Below are 14,508 nucleotides of genomic sequence, written 5' to 3'. Positions count from 1 at the left end.
AGTCATGTAAGCCAAGAATGGTACTGTCCAATCTGGGATGACATGAAGAGCCGCCACCAACTGTGCCTCCGGGTCAGGAATAGCTAAATCTTCCTCTGTGGGCAACTTGACAGACGGGTTGTGTAAGATATCCAAAAAGGTGTTAGGTGGTACCGGCTTACGCTGAGACCCCAACCGGCTTAAAGCATCAGCCGCTTCGTTCTTTCGACGGTCAATGTGCTCCACCTGATAACCTTTAAAATGCCCTCAACAGCATCAACCTCCCGGTGATAAACCGCCATGAGAGGGTCTTTGGAATCCCACTTTCCTGATACCTGTTGATCCACTAGATCTGAGTCGCCAAGACATCTGACCTGACTCAAACTCATCTCTTTTGCCACTCGAAGACCATGGAGCAAGGCTTCATACTCTGATGTGTTGTTAGTGCAAGGAAACATTAACCGTAACACATAACAAAATTTGTCACCTCGCGGAGAGGTTAACACAACTCCAGCCCCCGAGCCTTCCAACTGTCTGGACCCATCAAAATGAATAGTCCAATATGTGTTGTCTGGTTTCTCTTCTGGCATCTGCATCTCTGTCCAGTCATTAATGAAGTCAACCATTGCTTGAGATTTGATCGCAGTACGTGGCACATACTTCAACCCATGTGACCCAAGCTCAATTGCCCACTTGACGACTCTCCCGGTGGCTTCTCTGTTTTGAATGATGTCTCCCAAAGGAGCAGAGCTAACCACAGTGATTGGATGTCCCTGAAAATAATGCTTAAGCTTCCGGCTTGCCATGAACACCCCATATACGAGCTTCTGCCAATGTGGATATCGTTGCTTGGATTCAATTAACACCTCACTGACGTAATAAACCGGCCGTTGAACCGGATGCTCCTTGCCAGCCTCCTTGCGCTCCACCATAATAGCCACACTAACAGCTCGTGAGTTGGCGGCCACGTATAACAGCAGCGGCTCTTTCTCAATTGGAGCAGCCAGGACCGGCGGCTCAGCAAGCTGTGTCTTCAGATCTTCGAAAGCAGAGTTCGCAGGATCGCTCCAAACAAAATTATATGTTTTCTTCATCATCTGATACAGAGGCATTGCCTTCTCCCCTAACCGGCTTATGAACCAGCTCAAAGCAGCAACACGGCCCGCCAGTCGCTAAACGTCATTGATGCATGTTGGTCTGGCCAGGGATGTAATTGCCTTGATTTTCTCCGGGTTAGCCTCAATACCTCGGTTAGACACCAAAAAAACCCAAGAGCTTGCCGGCCGGGACTCTGAAAACACACTTGGCCGGGTTAAGCATCATTTTATAGACATGGAGATTATCGAAAGTATCTTTCAGATCTGTGACCAAGGTTTCCTCTTTCCTGGATTTTACCACTATATCATCCACATAAGCATGAACATTACACCCAATTTGATTGTGAAGACAATTCTGCACACATCGTTGGTAAGTCGCCTGGGCACTCTTAACCCCAAAAGGCATAGACACATAGCAGAAAGCTCCAAAAGGAGTAATAAAAGTTGTCTTCTTCTGATCCTTGACCGCCATCTTAATCTGATGATAACCGGAATAAGCATCCAAGAAACTCAAACGTGCGCAACCCGCCGTAGCATCAATGATATGATCAATACGGGGGAGAGCAAAAGGATCAGCCGGGCAAGCCTTGTTCAGATCGGTGTAATCCACACACATACGCCAGGTGCCATTCTTTTTAAGTACAAGCACCGGGTTAGCTAACCACTCTGGGTGAAAGACCTCTACAATGAACCCGGCGCCAAGAGCCGGGCCACCTCTTCTCCAATGGCCTTGCGCCTTTCTTCATTGAACCGTCGGAGAAACTTTCTGACAGGTTTGAATTTTGGATCAATATTAGGAGTGTGCTCAGCGAGTTCCCTCGGGACACCCGACATGTCTGAAGGTTTCCATGCAAAGATGTCCCGGTTCTCACGGATGAACTCGATGGGCGCGCTTTCCTATTTTGGATCCAAGTTTGCACTGATGATGAACTGCTTGGATGAGTCGCCATGCACAAAGTCAACCATCTTGGTGTCATAACCTGATTTGAATTTCAACACCGGCTCATGCTCTGTTATTGGTTTCTTTAATGACGTCATGTCTGCCGGGTCAACATGATCCTTATAAAACTTTAATTCCTCTGTTGCACAAACAGATTCAGCATAGGCGGCATCACCTTCTTCACACTCCAAGACTATCTTACGGCTCCCATGTACTGTAATGGTGCCCTTATGACCTGGCATCTTGAGCTGTAAATACATATAACACGGCCGAGCCATGAACTTGGCATAAGCCGGCCGCCCAAATAGAGCGTGATATGGGCTTTTGATTTTAACCACCTCAAAGGTTAAGTTTTCTGCTCTGGAGTCATACTCATCCCCAAAGGCTACTTCCAGTTCAATCTTACCAACTGGATATGCCGATTTACCAGGTACCACACCATGCAAAACGGTGTTGGATTGTTTAAGATTTTTATCAGTCAATCCCATCTGGCGGAACATCTCATAGTAGAGGATGTTGATGCTGCTGCCTCCATCCATGAGTACCTTAGTGAATTTGTATCCACCAACCTGAGGTGCCACTACCAAGGCCAAGTGGCCTGGATTATCAACCCGGGGTGGGTGATCCTCTCTGCTCCACACAATAGGCTGCTCTGACCAGCGTAGATAACGTGGAATCGCCGGCTCAACGGCATTGACGGCCCTCTTGTGAAGCTTCTGGTCCCTCTTGCATAAACTAGTGGTAAATACATGGTATTGCCCACTACTCGGCTGCTTTGGGTTGCTCTGATAACCGGATTGTTGCTGCTGATTACCTTGGCCGGGTTGTTGATTATATCCTCCTTGGTTACCAGGATGGCCCTGACCGTGAAAACCTCCTCCACCTAAACCGGCGCCCGGGCCATGAAAACTGCCTCCTCCTGAACTGCCACTTGGGCCATGACTTCCATCAAACGCGTTTGAATTTTTAAACGACTTCATGATCGTACAATCTTTCCACAGGTGGGTGGCTGGCTTCTCCCGGGTGCCGTGCTTTGGACAGGGTTCATTCAATAACTGCTCGAGGGTGGGACCTGACCCGCCCGACCAAGGGGGCTGTCTGCCCTTGCGCTATTGATTACCGCCCTGTGCATTAGTGTTAGCAACAAACTCATCAGCCTTACGTTTATTACCTCCCTGATTTGCCGGGTTATGCTGGTGACCCTTGCCATTGCCGTTCTTCTTTCCCTTAGTTGCCTTTTCTTCGTCAGACACCGGGTCCTTGGTAGTATCAGAATTAGCATACTTGACGAGAGCCGCCATCAACGTTCCCATGTCATTACAGTCACACTTGAGCCGCCCCAGCTTCTGCTTCAGAGGTTCAAAACGACAATTTTTCTCCAACATCAAGACTGCTGAGCCGGCATCCATCTTATCAGATGAATGTATTATCTCCTTGACCCGGCGGACCCAATGGGTTGTGGATTCACCATCCTCTTGCTTGCAATTGGTTAGGTCCACAATCGACATAGGCTGCTTACACGTGTCCTTAAAATTCTGGATGAACCGGGCCTTCAACTCCGCCCATGTGCCGATAGAATTGGGTGGCAATCCCTTCAACCAAGTATGAGCTGTTCCATCTAACATCATAGTGAAATACTTGGCCATTGCAGCATCACTGACCTCCAATAACTCCATAGCCATCTCGTAACTCTCAATCCAAGCCCTAGGCTGTAAGTCAGCTGTGTAATTAGCCACCTTACGAGGTCCCTTAAAATCCTTTGGCAAACGCTCATTACGTATGCCGGCACCAAGCAAGGAACGCATCCGGTTCTTGTGGCCACTCCTGCCTCGACCGAGGTTGCTGGATAAGCCGGAAATGTTTGATGAGCCGCCTGATCTGCTGCCATTTGAGCTGCTCGTTCCGCCTCTTGACGAATCCTCTCCTGATCCGCCAAGTTGAGGGCTCCAGCCCGCACCGGCTCATGCCTATATGGCCGGTTGTGGTGTTGAGCATTGCTTGACATTTCTGTGGATTCCATATGCCTATTGTAACTTGGGCTCCGGCTTGGGCGAGGAGTTGAATGGATCATGTCTCGACTGTAGGAGTATGCATCCTGCTGCGCCAGAGCTGTTTGAAGTTCTCTTACACGCCGTGTTTCAATTGCCGCCGGTGAGTCGCCTTCCATTGGAAGAGCCGCCAGACGAGCCGATGCTGCGATGAGGTTTTCTAAAGGATTGGAGAAGTGACCCGGCGGCGTTGGGATGTAATGAGGCGGAGCGGTAATTACACAAGGCGGATCCATGGCACGCGGCTGGACCGGTGCGTCGGGTGTTGTAATCCGAGGTGCCTCTGGCAGGTTACTTCCCCCGGCTCCGGGTGTGTGAAAGAGATTCCTAGGATCGAGCGTCAGAGGCAGACGTGATTGGGTTTTCTGATGCCTCCTCCTCATGACCTCGTTTGACGTGTTCAGATCCACCGAGAGCCGGAAGGTCTCCGCTTGAAGTTGTTGAGCATGAACGTCCAAAGCCGCCCGCTCTGCTGCCATCATGACTTCCTTTGCGGCTAGATTTTCCTTAGCTTGCACCATCTCTTCACGTACGCGTGCCACTTCTGCGTCATGCTGGGCTTTATCCGCCGGCTCTACCACGGCAGTCAACAGAGTCGTCAGTTTATCCATGAGGTCCATCAAGATCTGAGCCGGGGGGCGCGCGGGGTCTCCTGACCCAGCTGCAGCCGACCCGGTAGCTGCTGTTGCCGCTGCTGTAGAGTTTTGCCCGGGCTGTGTCCCTGCCATGAAGACTCCGGCCCAATTCGGTGGCTCAAGAGGGTCCGGAATACTGCTGCCATCGGAACAGCCCCCGAGCATGCCGTCTTGTAGCTGGTACAAAGAGTCCGTCTCGCCCGTTGATGATGCAGTGTCAGAACAGACGGCCGTCTCACCACCCTCCACCGACCTTTCAGAGTATTCTCCGCCGTGGACGCAGCCTACGGAGGCATGCTTCATGACAGATTGAACACGGGTGATCTTTGTGCGCTGAGCCGTTTCGATGAGGTTGGTGTGGACATCCGGCCTGACTCACCGATCCGACCGATGAAGACGTGAATTCCGCCGAAGGGGACCCGGTATCCATACTCAATTGAGCCGGCCTCGGGGCCCCAGCCTTCGTCATTGATGTAGAGCTTGCCGCAATGACTCTTTGTCATCTGGCCCACAGCGTATCCCTTGAGCCCTTCGAAGTTGTCCTTCAAGAACTCAAATCCATCGTGCGCTGGCCCCACGGTGGGTGCCAACTGTCGTGGAATTGTCACGGCAGATGTCCTAGAGCAAGGACTTAGTCATAGGGCCGTCGCACTAGGAAGCTTAAAGGGGTTAATCGGGACAAAGGACACGAGAGAGTTTTATACTAGTTCGGCCCCTTACGATGAAGGTAAAAGCCTACGTCTAGTTGGGATTGGTATTACTGGGGTTTCGATCACCAAGAGGCTCAACTCGCCGGCTTGGTTCTCGACTGGTCGTTTCTTGCCCTAATCCACCACCGGGTCGTCCCCTTATATACATGGGCTGACGCCTGGCGGCCTACAGAGTCCCGGCCGGCTCATAATCGTGTCCGGCTCGGTGACTTCCTTTACATGCCTTTCTTTACAAGTCTTTCCTTACATACGGCGGTTCATAATATCGGGCCTTAAACCGCCTTCAGGCCTTCGGGCCTTCTATAAGACTTAATAAACTTTAATCTTGAATGTTTACTGGGTTTCTTGTGTAACCCGCCATTGGGGCTGACCCGGCCCCTCCTGGGCGGGTCATAACTGATAGTAATATCCCCAACAGAACGGTGGAAAATTGCATGGCAATATATCTCGGAATGGCTATGGAAATGCCATAATAGGTAGGTATGGTGGCTGTTTGGAGGAAGATATAAGGAGGTTTATGTGTGATAGAGCGTATCGTATCACGGGGTTTGGATGCACCGGCAGAGTTTGCACCAACTCTCAAGGTGAGAAATGTCAATGCATGGTACCGAAGAGGCTAGCAATGATGGAAGGGTGAGAGTGCGTATAATCCATGGACTCAACATTAGTCATAAAGAACTCGCATACTTATTGCAAAAATCTACAAGTCATCAAAAACCAAGTTTTACGCACATGCTCCTAGGGGGATAGATTGGTAGGAAAAGACCATCGCTCGTCCCCGACCGCCACTCATAAGGAAGACAATCAAATAACACCTCAGGTTCCAAATTTGTTACACAACGTTTACCATACGTGCATGCTATGGGACTTGCAAACTTCAACACAAGTATTTCTCAAATTCACAACTACTCAACTAGCACAACTTTGATATCACTATCTCCATATCTCAAAACAATCATCAAGTATCAAACTTCTCTTAGTATTCAATGCACTTATATGAAAGCTTCTTATTATGCCTAAAAGAAAATTGCCATGTTGTTCTAAAGGACTCTCAAAATAATATAAGTGAAGCATGAGAGATCAAATATTTCTATAAAATAAAACCACCGCCGTGCTCTAAAAGATATAAGTGAAGCACTAGAGCAAAAACTATATAGCTCAAAAGATATAAGTGAAGCACATAGAGTATTCTAATAAATTCCAATTCATGTGTCTCTCTCTCAAAAGGTGTGTACAGTAAGGATGATTGTGGTAAACTAAAAAGCAAAGACTCAAATCATACAAGACGCTCCAAGCAAAACACATATCATGTGGCGAATAAAAATATAGCTCCAAGTAAAGTTACCGATGAACGAAGACGAAAGAGGGGATGCCTTCCGAGGCATCCCCAAGCTTAGGCTTTTTGGTGTCCTTGTATTTTACCTTGGGGTGCCTTGGGCATCCCCAAGCTTAGGCTCTTGCCACTCCTTGTTCCATAATCCATCAAATCCTTACCCAAAACTTGAAAAACTTCACAACACAAAACTTAAAAGAAAATCTTCGTGAGCTCCTCTAACATCCCAAATTTTCAATTTGGAATGTTATACATAGATCATTCTTGCATATCATATTTCATTGCATTTCGTCTCGCAATACTCGAAATCCTAAGCAACTCAAGGACCCTCGGAGAGAGTTGGGGATTTCCCGGTTTTCAAATTTGATTTTTCTCAAATTTTGAAACGAGGATTTTTGGTTTTAATATTTTTCTCTCCGAAAATATTTCATATTAAAGTATATGAGAGGAGATAATATGACTTCTCCAAAATAATTGAATATTGGAGGGAAAATATTAAAATCAAATATTTGTTTTTATTTGGATTTTATTGTAATTTTGCTTGCATTAGAAAAATTGCACGTTTTCAAAATTGCATTTTAGGGCCAAGAAAATGTTCATCTCGTTCTAAATATTTTATTTAGACGGTGAAAATTTGTTTTGGCATTTTTAGATTTTTATTTTATTTTCTAGAATTTTTTTTTCTGTTCGGCGGAATTGTTTTTTTTAAGTCTTCCGGCGCCGACTAGGCCGAAACCCCAGCCGGGCCGGCCCATCCTCCCCGCGCGCCGTCTCCCTCCTAGAGACCGGCCGCCGCCGCCGCCGACTCGGACGAAGTCAGAGCCGGACTCCGCCTCCCGCCGCCTTGCCCCCCCCCCCAGCCACCCCCCCCCCCCTCTCTTAAATACCCAAGCCCCCCCCCCCGCCACCACCACCCACCCCGCCGCCCGCAGCCGCGCCGCCGCCACCGCTGCCAGCCGCTGCCGTCGCTACCGCGCCGCATCGCGCCTCGCCGCCGCTCCCACGTCTCGCCAGACCCGATGAGGTAGCCGTTCGCCACCGGTTTTTTTAAAAAAATAGTTTCGTTTATTTTTTTTGAAAAACCTAGTTCATTTTTTTAGATCAGTTCGCCGGTTTTTTCTGGTTCTTCTCTTTAGCGGACGTTCGTCCGTACATTCGTTTCAATGAACGGTTTTCGCTCGTTAGTTACATACAACGAACGCTCGTTCGTTAGCCTGTTTGTCAGCTTTCTTTTATCAGATTTTTCCACGATTATTTCATATCGCGATTTCTGATCCGATTTTTGTTCTAGTTTATCTTTTTGCTCGTTTGTCGGAATCAGGCGATTCAAGCGCCTAGATCTTCGTCTCGAGACCCTCTTTCTGTTTAATCAACTTGAACAAGCTTTTGCTACTGCAAAATTTGACCTAGGTCTAGATTAGTAAACGTATCTTGTTTCTTTCGCCGTTTGAGTTTCGTTGCTCCGTTTGATTTTATTCTTTTTGCTAACCGGAGTTCTTAAGTTGAACTTTCTGGTAGATCTTCTTATTTGAGATTTACCCATGCTTCTTTGCTTGATTGATTATGTATGCTATTGTTTGTCTGCGATAGAATTCCCGGAGTGCGAAGTGTGTTATTTGGAGCCCCTAGGTTTCGCGGATCGTCAGCAAGGCAAGTAACACTTTGATCATATCCCTTTATCACCCAGTTTTTACGCATTAGTTCCAAACCTCAAACATTGCATGGTAAGATGTGATTAACATGTGGGTTGGGAAGTATACGATGAGGTAGAACCTATTGCCCTATTATATTTCAAACCTTGGGAGTTACTTATACAAATTGCTTATATTGCTATGCTATGCTCGTAGACGTGGTTTGGGTGAGTGAAATCCATGACAGATGTGAGATTATTAATTAATGGTTTAACTTAAGGTGGCAACTTGAATACACATCTGGGTGGATTGAGGCACCTGGAGAACACAGTGTTGCCTGTATTTTTTGGAAATCCCGGGGTTCCGTGTGATTTTCCTATGGACCGCCACCCAGGCTCAAAGGGAACTAAGATGATTCATGCTAGAAACTTCCGTGTGCAGCCACAAGCTATTATGGGCTCTAGCATAGTTGAGTAAGTTACGTGAAGCTCTTGAAGAGGTAGATCAGTAGGTAGTGGGTTGTAGGTTTGGTATGGTCTGCCCGGAGTAGAGAGTTAATGTTTCTAAAAGACTATGTCTCGGTCATCCGTTTCTCAAACACCATGTAGTGCGAGAAATCCAACGGAGGCGATCGAGTCTTGTGGGGAAAAGTGCGCAAACCTCTACAGAGTGTATAAACTAATCATGATTAGCCATGTCCCCGGTTATGGACAATCTTGAGTATCTAGTACTTGGAGTATCTTAAGTATCTCATCACTCTTTAAATTAATGTTGTTGGGTTGATAATTACTTTAATTGGGATTGAGTTGGAGGAACCTTCTCAATGATGTTTCAACTACCATGATAGTTAAATTAAAATCTATTCCTTTGTTGTAGGGAAAAATTGGCTTTTCGCAAAAACCATAACCATAGAGCTTTCCACCAGCCAAATATGCATGTAGTGATAGCATTATTCTGTTCTTGCCCTACTGTGTTACTTTGCCAGCATATTCCATGTGCTGACCCGTTTCGGGCTGCAACGTATTATGTTGCAGACTTTTCAGACGAGGAGTAAGGTTCGTTAGGTCGTTGCCGTGCAGCTCAGCTATGCCGTTGGAGTTGATGGACTCACTTAATCTTCCAAGCCTTCCGATGTTATCGTATTAGATGGCCTTAAGCCATATTTATTGTAATAAGTTCTATTTGGAGACATTCGATGTAATAAGTGTGTAATTGCTACTCTTTTATGAATCCGCGAGTATTGTGTGTGTCAGCATTACCGATCCAGGGATGACACTGAAGCACAGAGACTTGACCGTTTGAGGTCGGGTCGCTACAAGATGGTATCAGAGCACACGCTGAGTGTAGGACACGACCACTAAGCTAAAACCATAGATCACTATTCTCTTCTCATTTCTGACTCCTCTCCATTTTCCACTCTTTAGGATGGCGGATGCAAGGAACAAGTTTTCACAACCAGATGAAGACACACCTTTTGGACGACACTTGAAGGAAGTCACTAGGTACCTGAACATAGGAATGCCAAGCTTCATCGGGACCTACAACGCCACTTTACCAGAAGAGGGGCGATGGATGATTCAAGTTCAAGTTCCAGGAAGGACATTCACGCCAGTCACTAAGCCCATAGAGTTTTCCTTCGATGCACCAACATGGAGTCTAGGAAAGACTATGGCAGCTCACATCACCATGGGACGCATTGGAGAAGTTTACCAAAAGGACCTTAAGGATACTATCTACCAGATCTGTGGGCGCCGAGATGAGCAATGGGAGATGGTCAGCACCAGGAAAGATAGATCAATTGCAGCTTTCATCCAGGAACTAAACCAGCACATTCAACGTCAGGAGAATCAAATGTGCGCAGGCATGATAGATCTAAAGAAGGCGAAGACAAGGATCATCGAACTGGAAGAAGAACTTAAGTCTACACGCGATGGATATGAGGAGGAAATTGCGACAGTATTGGAGAAGAATGACGACCTGATTAAGAAGACCGGAGTATTCATGGAAGACCCCGCACTAGTAGAAGAAGACGAAGAACCCAAGGAGATTCGTCAGGAGGACTACATCATCATCGACGACACCGACTCCGACCTTAGCGATGATGACTTTGAAGACGAAGCTGGAGCAGATATCATGGAGTCTTCAACCGATGAATATTTTTAGTAGACCACCACATCAGTAGTAGTATTCCACCATATAAATAGTGTAGTCCGAGCACTTTTGCGATAGTTCTAGATCGATTGTATGCCCTTGCTTGCTTGATTGAGTGAAATGATTGTATTTGTCTCATGTGCATATGGGTAGTGCTTTCTCATTAGACCTCATTCTATTCTAATCTCTCCCCTCTAAACCCATCAGATGCCTCCGAGACGTGACCCCGAATTCGCTTTCCCACCCGAGCTCACTCAGTTGATCCAGCAGCAGAATAACCTGATGCAGTTGTTAGTCCAGAACCAAGGCAACAACAACAACAATCCACCACCACCAGTTGACAACTTAGCCCGTTTTCTGAGGTTGCAGCCGCCGGTGTTTTCCAGTAGCACCGAGCCTATAGTAGCAGATGATTGGCTCCGCAGGATTGGAAGGGAGTTAACCACTGCAGGATGTACCGATGCTGAGAAGGTGCGTTTTGCCGCACATCAGTTGGATGGACCAGCAGCCTCATGGTGGGAGAATTACACTATCACCTACCCTATAGCCACGGTGACATGGGACCAGTTTCAGCAAGCCTTCCGTACAGCCCATGTTTCAACTGGAGCAATGAGTATGAAGAAGCGTGAGTTTCGCAACTTATGCCAGGGGAACCGTACTGTGGCTCAGTACGCGGATGAGTTTAGCAAGTTATCTCGCTATGCCCCTGATGATGTGGCCACATATGCCGCAACGCAGGAGAAGTTTATGGAAGGGCTAAATGATGAGATGAGGATGCAGTTGATGGTGGCAACATTCAACAACTACCAGGAGTTGGTAGATAAGGCTCTTATGGTTGAAGAGAAGCAGCAGTAGATTGAGAACCGTAAGAGGAAGTATGGACAAGGGAGGTATAACTCAGGAGTTCGGCAGAAGCCTCGCCTAACCCCGAACACGGGAGGACTTGTTCATAACCATGGAGGCCACACCCATAATGGAGGAAGTAACCATAACCATACTGGCCCAAGGAATGGGAATGGGAATGGAGCAAGCAACAATGAGAACTGCCCCAATCCAGCCACACCCACCAAGAGAGACCTAAGCCACGTTACTTGTTTCAAGTGTGGGAAGACTGGACACTATGCCACAGAGTGCCCTGAAGGGTGGAATGGAAACGGAAATGGGAGCGCTGGGAAGAAGCCCAATCCATTCAACAAAGGACAAGTGAACCACGTTAACGTGGAGGAGGTTGAAGAGCAGCCAGACGCGGTTATAGGTAAGTTTTTGGTCAAGTCATTTACCGCTCTTGTTCTTTTTGATATTGGTGCATCACATTCATACATATCAAGGGAATTCGTGGATAAGTTTAAACTACCGACCCAAACCCTTAGGACCCCTCTGGTAGTAAGTTCACCTGGAGCAGAATATATGGCTAGTCGATGGTGCGACCAGATACCCCTAACCATTGGCAACCATGTTTTTCCGTCCGACCTAATTATCTTGGAGTCACAAGGATTGGATGTGATATTAGGAATGGACTGGATGTCAAAGTACGGAGGAAGCATTGACTGTGTTAGTAGGTCAATTTGTCTCACCACCCCTGAGGGAAAAAGGATCAAGTATGTATCTAGGCATACGCCAAGAAGTAGCCAAGTAAATACCCTCACGGGAGTTGTTCAGGAGGAAGTGCCTGTAGTAAAGGATTGCTCGGATGTTTTCCCAGAGGAGTTACCAGGCATGCCACCGGATCGAGATATCGAGTTTTTGATAGAGCTATTTCCAGGCACAGCGCCAATATCCAAGAGACCCTATCGGATGCCCCGAATGATCTGGAGGAGACTAAGAAACAGATCAAGGAGTTATTGGAGAAAGGTTACATTCGACGGAGTTCATCACCATGGGGAGCCCTAGTGCTTCTGGTTGAGAAGAAGGATAAGTCCCTAAGAATGGTTGTTGATTATCGGGCCTTGAATGAAGTGACGATTAAGAACAAGTACCCATTGCCGATGATCAATGATCTGTTTGATCAGCTGTAAGGAGCTAAGGTGTTTTCGAAGATCGATCTGCGATCGGGATACCATCAATTGAAGATACGAGAGAAGGATATACCAAAGACAGCATTCACCACATGGTACGGGTTATACGAATATACAGTCATGTCGTTTGGACTGACCAACGCCCCTGCCTATTTCATGAGCATGACGAACAAGGTGTTCATGGAATATTTGGATAAGTTTCTTGTGGTGTTCATTGATGATATAATGGTATATTCGAAGAATGAAGAGGAGCACGAGAAGCATTTGCGTTTAGTTCTCGAGAAACTCAGGGAACATCAATTGTATGCCAAGTTCAGCAAATGCGAGTTTTGGTTGAAGGAAGTTGGATTCCTTGGACATGTTATATCAGGGGAATGTATAGAAGTAGACCCCACCAAGGTTCAGTCAGTCACTGAATGGTTGGCACCCACTTCAGTTAACGAGATCCGCAGTTTTCTTGGACTCGCAGGATCCTATCGGAGATTCATTGAGAATTTTTCCAAGATCGCGAAGCCAATGACAGAATTATTGAAGAAGGATACCAAGTTTAAATGGACGGAAGATTGCGAGGCAAGTTTCCAGGAGCTGAAGAAACGTTTGACTACAGCCCCAGTGCTGACACTGCCAGATATACGTAAGGATTTCCAAGTGTATTGCGACACCTCTCGCCTAGGACTTGGAAGTGTGCTTATGCAGGACGGAAGAGTTATTTCGTATGCCTCACGAAAACTAAAACCACATGAGTTGAATTATGCCATGCATGCTTTAGAGCTAGCAGCCATAGTGCATGCATTGAAGACTTGGAGACATTACCTTATTGGAAACCATTGTGATGTGTACACGGATCATAAGAGTTTAAAGTACATTTTCACACTGAAGGAACTGGACCTTAGGCAGAGGAGATGGTTGGAGCTCATAAAGGATTATGACATGAAGCTTCACTATTATCCAGGAAAGGCCAATGTCATAGCAGACGCTTTGATCCGAAAGGGTTATGCTAACACCCTAGAGAGCACGGGATTACCGAAGGAGTTAGCAGAGGATATCAGGGAACTTCGATTGGAGATTGTTCCTAGAGGTTTTGTTGCAACAATGGAGGTTTAGTCTACATTATTGGGAAAGATTCGAGAAGCTCAGAAGGATGACAAAGAGATTGCGGAAATAAAAGAGAGAATGAGCAAAGGAAAGGCCAAAGGTTTTTGTGAGGATGAGCACGACACCTTATGGTTTGAGGACCGTGTTTATGTGCCCAATAATACAGAAATCAGGAAGTTAATACTTCAGGAGGCTTATGACTCACCATACTCGATACACCCCGGAAACACCAAGATGTATTTGGATTTGAAGGAACGTTTCTGGTGGACAGGGATGAAGAAGGATATCGCCGAGTATGTAGCCGTATGTGATGTATGCCAGAGAGTGAAGGCAGAGCATCAAAAGCCAGCAGGATTGTTACAGCCTATGCCGATACCCGAATGGAAGTGGGATAAACTTGGCATGGATTTTATCACCGGATTACCAAGGACCAAATCAGGTTATGATTCTATATGGGTAGTAGTTGACCGCTTGACCAAAGTGGCACACTTTATCCCAGTGAAAACAACTTATACTAGTGCAAAGTTGGCCAAGATATATATGATCAGGATCGTATGTCTGCATGGAGTTCTGAGGACCATCATATCAGATAGAGGAACACATTTTACCTCAAAGTTTTGGCATCAGTTGCACCAGACTTTGGGAACGAGATTGGAGTTCAGTACAACATTTCACCCGCAGACGGATGGACAGACCGAGAGAGTCAACCAGATTCTGGAGGACATGTTGAGGGCCTGTGCGCTAGATTATGGATCTAGTTGGGATGACAATTTGCCTTACGTAGAGTTCTCATACAACAATAGTTACCAAGCCAGACTGAAGATAGCACCGTTCGAAGCCCTTTATGGACGAAGGTGCAGAACACCGTTGATGT

Source organism: Triticum urartu, chromosome 5 (genome assembly GCF_003073215.2).
Source record: "Triticum urartu cultivar G1812 chromosome 5, Tu2.1, whole genome shotgun sequence".
NCBI lineage: Eukaryota > Viridiplantae > Streptophyta > Magnoliopsida > Poales > Poaceae > Triticum > Triticum urartu.
The sequence above is the reverse complement of the archived record's forward strand: the minus strand, read 5'-3'. Positions refer to the sequence as shown.